The sequence below is a fragment of the Bos taurus genome, chromosome 14 (assembly GCF_002263795.3).
Source record: "Bos taurus isolate L1 Dominette 01449 registration number 42190680 breed Hereford chromosome 14, ARS-UCD2.0, whole genome shotgun sequence".
Lineage (NCBI taxonomy): Eukaryota > Metazoa > Chordata > Mammalia > Artiodactyla > Bovidae > Bos > Bos taurus.
In genome coordinates, this window is record NC_037341.1 from 72,859,491 (window position 1) to 72,866,857 (window position 7,367).

Below are 7,367 nucleotides of genomic sequence, written 5' to 3' on the forward strand. Positions count from 1 at the left end.
TGGTGTTAAATTTTCAAAAGATTTTTCTGCATCTATTGAGATGGTCATATAGATTTGATTCTTTAATTTGTTGATATGGTATATGAGATTGATTGACTTGAATATATTGAAGAATCCTTGCATCCCTGGGATAAATCTCATTTGATCATGGTGTATGATCCTTTTGATGTGTTGTTGTTCTCTGTTTCCTAGTATTTCATTGAGGATTTTTGTGTGTATGTTCACTAGTGATATTGGCCTATAATTTTCTGTTTCTGTGTTGTCTTTGTCTGATTTTGCTATCAGGGTGATGGTAGCCTCATAGCAAGAAGTTGAGAGGATTCCTTCATCTGAAAATTTTTGGAAGAGTTTGTAAAGAGTAAAAGATTGAAGGCAAAAGGAGAAGGGAACGGCAGAGGATGAGATGGTTCGATTAAATCACTGACTCAATGGACGTGAATCTGAGCAAGCATAGGTAAAAAGTGATGGACAGCGGAGTCTGGTATGCTGCAGTCCATGGGATCTCAAAGAGTTGAACATGGCTTGGAGACTGAACAATTACAACAAAAGATTTATCAATTTTGTTTATCTTCTCAAAGAACTAGCTTTTAGATTCATTCATCTTTACTACTGTTTTCTTTGTCTCTATTTCATTTATTTCTGCTCTGATTTTTATGATTAGATCCCTTCTACTAACTTTGGGTTTGCTTATTCTTTTTTCTCTACTTGCTTTACATATAAAGTTAGTTTGTTTATTTGAGGGTTTTTTTTGTTGTTGTTCTTTGAGATAAGATTATATTGCTATAAACTTCCCTCTTAGAACTAATTTTGCTGCATCCCATAGATTTGGGGTCATCATGTTTTCACTTAATTTTTATAGGTATTTTAAAATATTTTCTCTTTCATTTATTCAGTGATCCATGTGTTTATGCTTTTTAGGTTTTCCCCTGTAATTGATTTCTGATTTCTTATGAGATTTCTGAAGAACACTCTTGAGAGTCCTGTGGACTGCAAGGAGATCAAATGAGTCAAACCTAAAGGAAATCAAATCCTGAATATTCACTAGAAGGACTGTTGCTGAAGCTGAAGCTCCAACACTTTGGCCACCTGATGCGACGGGCCAACTCATGGGAAAAGATCCTGATGCTGGGAAAGATTGAAGACAAAAGGGGTGGCAGGGGATGAGATGGCTAGATAGCATCACTGACTCAGTGGATATAAATTTGAGCAAGTTCTGGGAGATAATAGAGGAAGGGGATCTGGGCTTGTTAGAGTCCATGAGATCACAAAGAGTTGAACATTGAAAAGAAAGTGTACTCTGCTGCTTTCAGATGAAATGTCCTATAAATATCAATTAAAGTCTTCTTGTAAAATGTGTTATTTAAAGCTTGTGCTTCCATCTTAATTTTCTTTCTGGATGGGCTATCCATTGCTGTAAGTAGGGTGTTTAATTTCCCCCACTGTATTTCCCCTTTTATGGCTATTAGCATTTGCCTTACACTTTGAGATGTTCGTATGTTGGATGCATAAATATATACAATTGTTTTATCCTCTTTGATTGATCCTTTGATCATTATGTAGTGTCCTTCCTTGTCCCTTGTAACAGTCTTTATTTTAAGGTCTATTTTTTTCTGATGTGGGTATTGTTACTCCATCTTTCTTTTGATTCCCTTTTTTATGAAGTATCTTTTTCCATCTCCTGACTTTCAGTCTGTATGTGTCCCTAGGTTTGAAGCAACAGCATATATATAGGTCTTGTTTTCATATCCACCTAGCCTGTACATGTGTTTTGGTTGGTGCCCTTAATCCATCTACATTTAAGGTGATTATTAATATGTATGTTCCTATTGCCATTTTCTTCATTGCTTTAGGCTTATTTTTGTAGGCCTTTTTTCTTCCCTTAGTCTTTTGTACTCTTCTCTTGTGTTTCTCATGTAGGGAAGTTCCTTTAGCATTTGTTGTAAAGTTGGTTTGTAGTGCTGAATTCTCTTATTTTTTGTTTGTCTATGAAGCTTTAGATTTTTCCATCAAATCTAAGTGACAGTCTTACTGGGTTGAGTATTCTTGGTTGTAGGCTTTTCCCTTTCATCATTTTAAATATATCCTGCCAGTCCCTTCTGGCCTGCAGAGTTTCTACTGAAAAAATCAGCTGATAACCTTATACATATTCCCTTGTGTGTTTCTTGTTGTTTTTATCTTACTGTTTTTAATATTTTTATTTGTATTTAATTTTTGTTAGTTTGATTATTATGTGACTTGATGTGTTTCTCCTTGGGTTTATACTGTATGGGACTCTCTGTTCTTCCTGGAATTGAGTGACTATTTCCTTCCCCAATGTTAAGGAATTTGTTGACTATAGTCTCTCCAAATGTTTTTTTCAGGCCATCTCTTTTTCTCCTTCTGGGAGTAGAATAATTTGAATATTGATGCATGTAATATTGTCCCAGAGGTCTCTGAGACTGTCCTCATTCCTTTTTATTCTTCTTTTCTTTATTCTGTTCATGACATTGATTTCCACCATTTTGTCTTCCAAGTAATTTATCTATTCTTCTGCCTCAGTTATTCTGCTATTGATTTCCTCTAGTGAATTTTTTCACTTCAGTTATTGTCTTGTTCATCTCCATTTGTTTGTTCTTTAGTACTTCTGGGTTTTAAAAAAACTTTTCTTGTGTCTTCTTGATCCATGCCTCTATTCTTTTTCTGAGGCCTTGGATCATGTTTACTATCATTACTCTGAATTATTTTTCAGGTAGATTGCCTATCTCCCCTTCATTCAGTTGTTCTTATAGCTTTCTATCTGGCTTCTTCATCTGCAAATTTGTTGTCATCTCATTTTGTCAAGCTTATTGTGTTTGTGGTCTCCTTTTCACAGGCTGCAGGATCATATTTCCTCTTGTTTCTAGTGTCTGACCCCAAAGGTAAGGTCGCTCCAGAGGCTTGGGTCATTATCCCATTGATAGGGGGTTTGATTGGTGTTGTCGTGAGCAGAGCCAGTCATGGATGTTGAATAGGGCCCTCTCCTTTGCTCTGTGTCACTGCCCTGTTAGGGGAAGTATCTGCTCCACAGTTGTTGGAGTAGAGGCTCCAGATCTTTTTCTTAGCTAAGATTCTCATCCACAGCGCAAGGTATGGGGGAAAGGAGCACTCCCACCTGGACAGAAGCCACTGAGTATTTCTCCTCTAGAGAGGGTCATCTGTAAATGTGCTCTGCTGTGTCCCCTTTCGTTTGCTTATTGGGCTCACAAAGTGCACTGCTGTTGGCACTGCTCTCAGTCCACCTTAGCTTGGCATATGCCTGCAATTGGACCTGGTGACTTTCAGGCATTGTTGTCTCTCGGACACCAGCACAGCTTCACTGAGGTCAGGCCCTAGAGCTGAAGTAGTCGTGCCCCTGGACACACTGTGGGAGCTATGGAGGCAGTTCAGACTCTGGTCTGGCTCAGCTCCCAGGTGTGCGTGCCCACAGAGCCCACAGCTGCCAAGGTCAGACCGCTCCCGGCTCAAGAGCGCTTGTCTTTGCAGGTGTTTCGCAAGTGCCAGGTTTAGGAAACCATTGGTGGAGGTTTAACTCCACAGTCACGCAACTGTGAGGAGAGATTTTAACTCTTCTTCATTCATTACATAGTCCTTGGGTCTCAGGTGAGGCTTCAACCCCTCGTCTGGGCAAATTTTCTGGTGGGTGGGGGGTAGCCATCTATACCACCCCAGGACAGCATGGCAGGTCCAGACACCCAGTGGTGAATTTCCTAGTAGCAAGAGTTATTTGCATCTCCTGGGATAACAGGGCAGGCTCTAACACCCACTGATGGATTTCCTGGTAGCAAGAGATTTCAGTGCACTCCTGGGACAGCAGGACTGGTCTTATAGTCCTCTGGCAGAATCTGCTGGTGGGCAAAGCTGTCTGTACCCTCCTAGGACAGTGGAACAGGTCTTGACATTCACTGGCAGATTTCCTAGTATCAGTGCATTCAATGTGAAGAGGTAGCTTTGCCTTCCTGGGACAGTGGGGTCAGGACGTGGCACCCGCTGAGAAATTTCCTAGTGAACGGAGTTATCTGAGCACTCCCAGGACAGCAGGACAAGTTTCAGCACCCCCTGGAGGATTTTCTAGTTGCAGAAGCTGTCTGTGCCCTCCTGGAAAAGTGTGCAGGTCCTGGGGACTGCTGGTGGAATTCCTAGAGACTGGATCTGTCTGTGCCTTCCTGATCAGTAGGGATGGAGTCTTCCCTGCTGGGGAAGATCCTGGTGTCTTCCCAAGGGTCTGGAAGGGGCAGTCAGTGCCTGCCATTGGAGCCCAAGGTGGTGGTGGCAACCCTCAGCCTTCCCCAGAGCTCCTGTAGGCAGTGTCCTATTGCACTGAGTGCTCACAGGGAAAGAAGTTCTTACGTGTTCCCCGACCCTCCCCTGTATACACCTCCCAATAATGATGTCTTGCATCTCTCAGGCTTCTTCCTGAAGACCTGGTCTCTCCACGCTGATCTCTCAAGATCTGATCTCTCCACACTGCTTCTGCACCCAACCCTGGCCCTCTTCCTGGGACTAAGCTTTGGGAGTCAGATTCAGCACTCAACTCTTGCCCTCACCAACAGAGATGTATCTCAGGTTGAAAAGTGCATGGAAGAGGTGCCAGCCCTCTGGGCAGGTTATTCTCCATCTTGCTTTCCACAGACTCATTGCTGCTCTCCCTTCTTAAGCTCCCAAACTGCGCCCCCCTCCATCCAGTATGATCTCTCTGCTAGTGAGGAGACTTCCCAAGGTGTGGGAAACTCCTCCTTCACAATTCTTTCCCCAGGGTGCTGATCCCACCCTGATCCCTTCTTTTTCTCTTATGAAAAGATAGCTGAGGTCTTCTGTCAGGGCTCAGCAGCTGTTTTTCTATAAATCTTTCCAATTGTTGATGTATTTTCAATATTTCTATGGAGAGAGGTAAACTCTGCTTCCTACTCCTCTGCCATCTTGATCCTGACTCCCTCATTAAACATCATTTTTTATATCATAGATCCCATAATAAACATAAAGAAGAGGTGAGTACTGTATACAGCTCCTGCATGTCCCCATTGAGCATCTTGTGCTACTCTGTCACAGTATCATACTATGTTGTTTAAGGTCATTAAGGATGGAGCTGTGCCATATTTGTCATACTGCCTCCAGCATTGAGTGTAAATTCTACAAAGGGCAAGTAGTGATACCCAGCAGTTAATGAGAATGTACCATGTGCCAGACAAGTCCTAAGCAATATGTATGCATTATCCCACTTAATCATCACAATCATCTTATGAGGTAGACACTATCACATCAGTTTCTTAAATCAGAGATTGATAAATTACTTCTGTGAAGAACAAGACAACAAATATTTTAAGATTTGTGGGCATCAAGTGTCCTGTTTAGATACCCACTCTGCTCTTGTTGTGTAGAAGCAGCAGAGATATGTATATGAATAAGCATGCCCCATTCCAGTAAAACTATTTACAAAAACAGGAAGTGGGCTGAATTTGGTCCATGAAACTTAGTGTGTCAACCAGTGTTTAGATGATACACTAATAGTTAGTGTGATTAAATAATTTGCTCAAGGTCACACAGCTCTCAAAAGGCAAATCTCTGAGACTTGTCAGATTCCCAAATTCCTTTTCCTAACTGCTATTCTAATTATTGCACAAGTCAATGGGACTCCTTGCCTTGTTGTTGTTCGATCTGTAAGACGGCTCTTTGTGAGCCTGTGGACTGCATCACACCAGATTCTACTATCCTCCACTGTCTCCCAGAGTTTGCTCAGATTCATGTCCATTGGATTTATAATGCTATCTAACCATCTTTCTTTATGGTCCAAATCTCACATACACACATGACTGCTGAAAAAGTCAGCTTTGATTATATGGACCTTTGTTGGCCAAGTAATGTCTCTTCTTTTTAATACACTGTCTAGGTTTGTCATAGCTTTTCTTCCAAGGATCAAGAATCTTTTATTTTCATGGCTGCAGTCACCATCTGCAGTGATTTTGGAGCCCAAGAGAATAAAGTCTCTCCCTGTTTCCATTGCTTCTCCATTTTTTGAATCTTGAGTTTCAAGCTAGTTTTTTTTTAACTCTCCTCTTCCACCCTCATCAAGAGGCTCTTTATTTCCTCTTCACTTTTTTCCATTAGACTGATATCATAGGCATATCTGAGGTTGTTTATATTTCTCCCAGCAATATTGATTTCAGCTTGTGATTCATCCATCCTAGCATTCTATATGATGTACTCCACATATAAGCTAAATAAGTAGGATGACAATAAACAGCCTTGTCATACTCCTTTTCCAATTTTGAACCAGTTGGGTGTTCCATGTCTTGACCTGTATATGTGTTTCTCAGGAGACGGGTAAGGTGATGTGGTATTCTCATCTCTTTAAGAATTTTCCACAGTTTGTTGTGATCCTCACAGTCAAAGCCTTTAGTGTAGTCGATGAAGCATAAGTTAATGTTTTTCTGGAATTCTTTTGCTCTTCATGATCCAGTGAATGTTGGCAATTTAATCTCTGTTCCTCTGCCTTTCCTAAGTGCCACTTGTATATGTGGAAGTTCTCAGTTTACGTACTGCTGAAGACTTGCTTGAAGGATTTTGAGCAAAACCTTGCTAGCATGTGAAATGAGTGAAATTTTATGGTAGCTTGAACATCCTTTGGCATTATCCTTCTTGGGATTGGAATGAAAACTGACATTTTCCAGTCCTGTGGCCACTGCTGAGTTTTCTAAATTTGCTGGAATATTGAGTGCAGCACTTTAACAGCATCATCTATTAGGATTTTAAATAGCTCTGCTGGGATTCAATTACCTCCACTAGCTTTGTTCATAGTAATGCTTCCTTGGGCCTACCCAGGTAGCACAGTGGTAAAGAATCCTCCTGCCAATGCAGGAGACACAAGAGACATGGGTTTGATTCTTGGGTCAGGAAGATCCCCTGGAGCATGAAATGAACACCTTGGCAACCTACTCTAGTACTCTTGCCTGGAAAATTTCATGGACAGAAGAGACTGGTGGGCTACAGTCCATGAGGTCACAAAGAGTTGAACACGACTGAGCAACTGAACACACTCACACACATTGTTTCCCAAGGCCCACTTGACTTCAAACTCCAGAATATCTGTCTCTCAGTGAGTGACCACACCATCATGGTTATCCAGGTCATTAAAATCCCTTTTGTTTAGTTTATCTGTGTCACCTCTTGTCACCTCTCCTTAATGTCTTCTGCTTCTGTTATGTCCTTGCCTTTTCTGTCCTTTATTGTGCCCATCCTTGCATGAAATGTGGGAGATCCCCTGGAGAAGGGAAAGGTTACCCACTCCAGGATTGTAGCCTGGAGAATTCCATGATCTGTATAGTCCACAGGGTTGTAAAGAGTCAGACATAACT

The 7,367-nt window shown here is 41.4% G+C and overlaps 1 long non-coding RNA gene across 1 annotated transcript; it reads left to right on the plus strand.

The window, feature by feature from the left end:
* Window positions 1–221: 221 nt before the first annotated feature.
* LOC132342167 (uncharacterized) lies at window positions 222–1,359 on the plus strand. The gene is made up of 2 exons (XR_009490415.1): window positions 222–454; window positions 919–1,359. It is a non-coding gene; the product is annotated as an uncharacterized lncRNA (long non-coding RNA).
* Window positions 1,360–7,367: the final 6,008 nt, after the last annotated feature.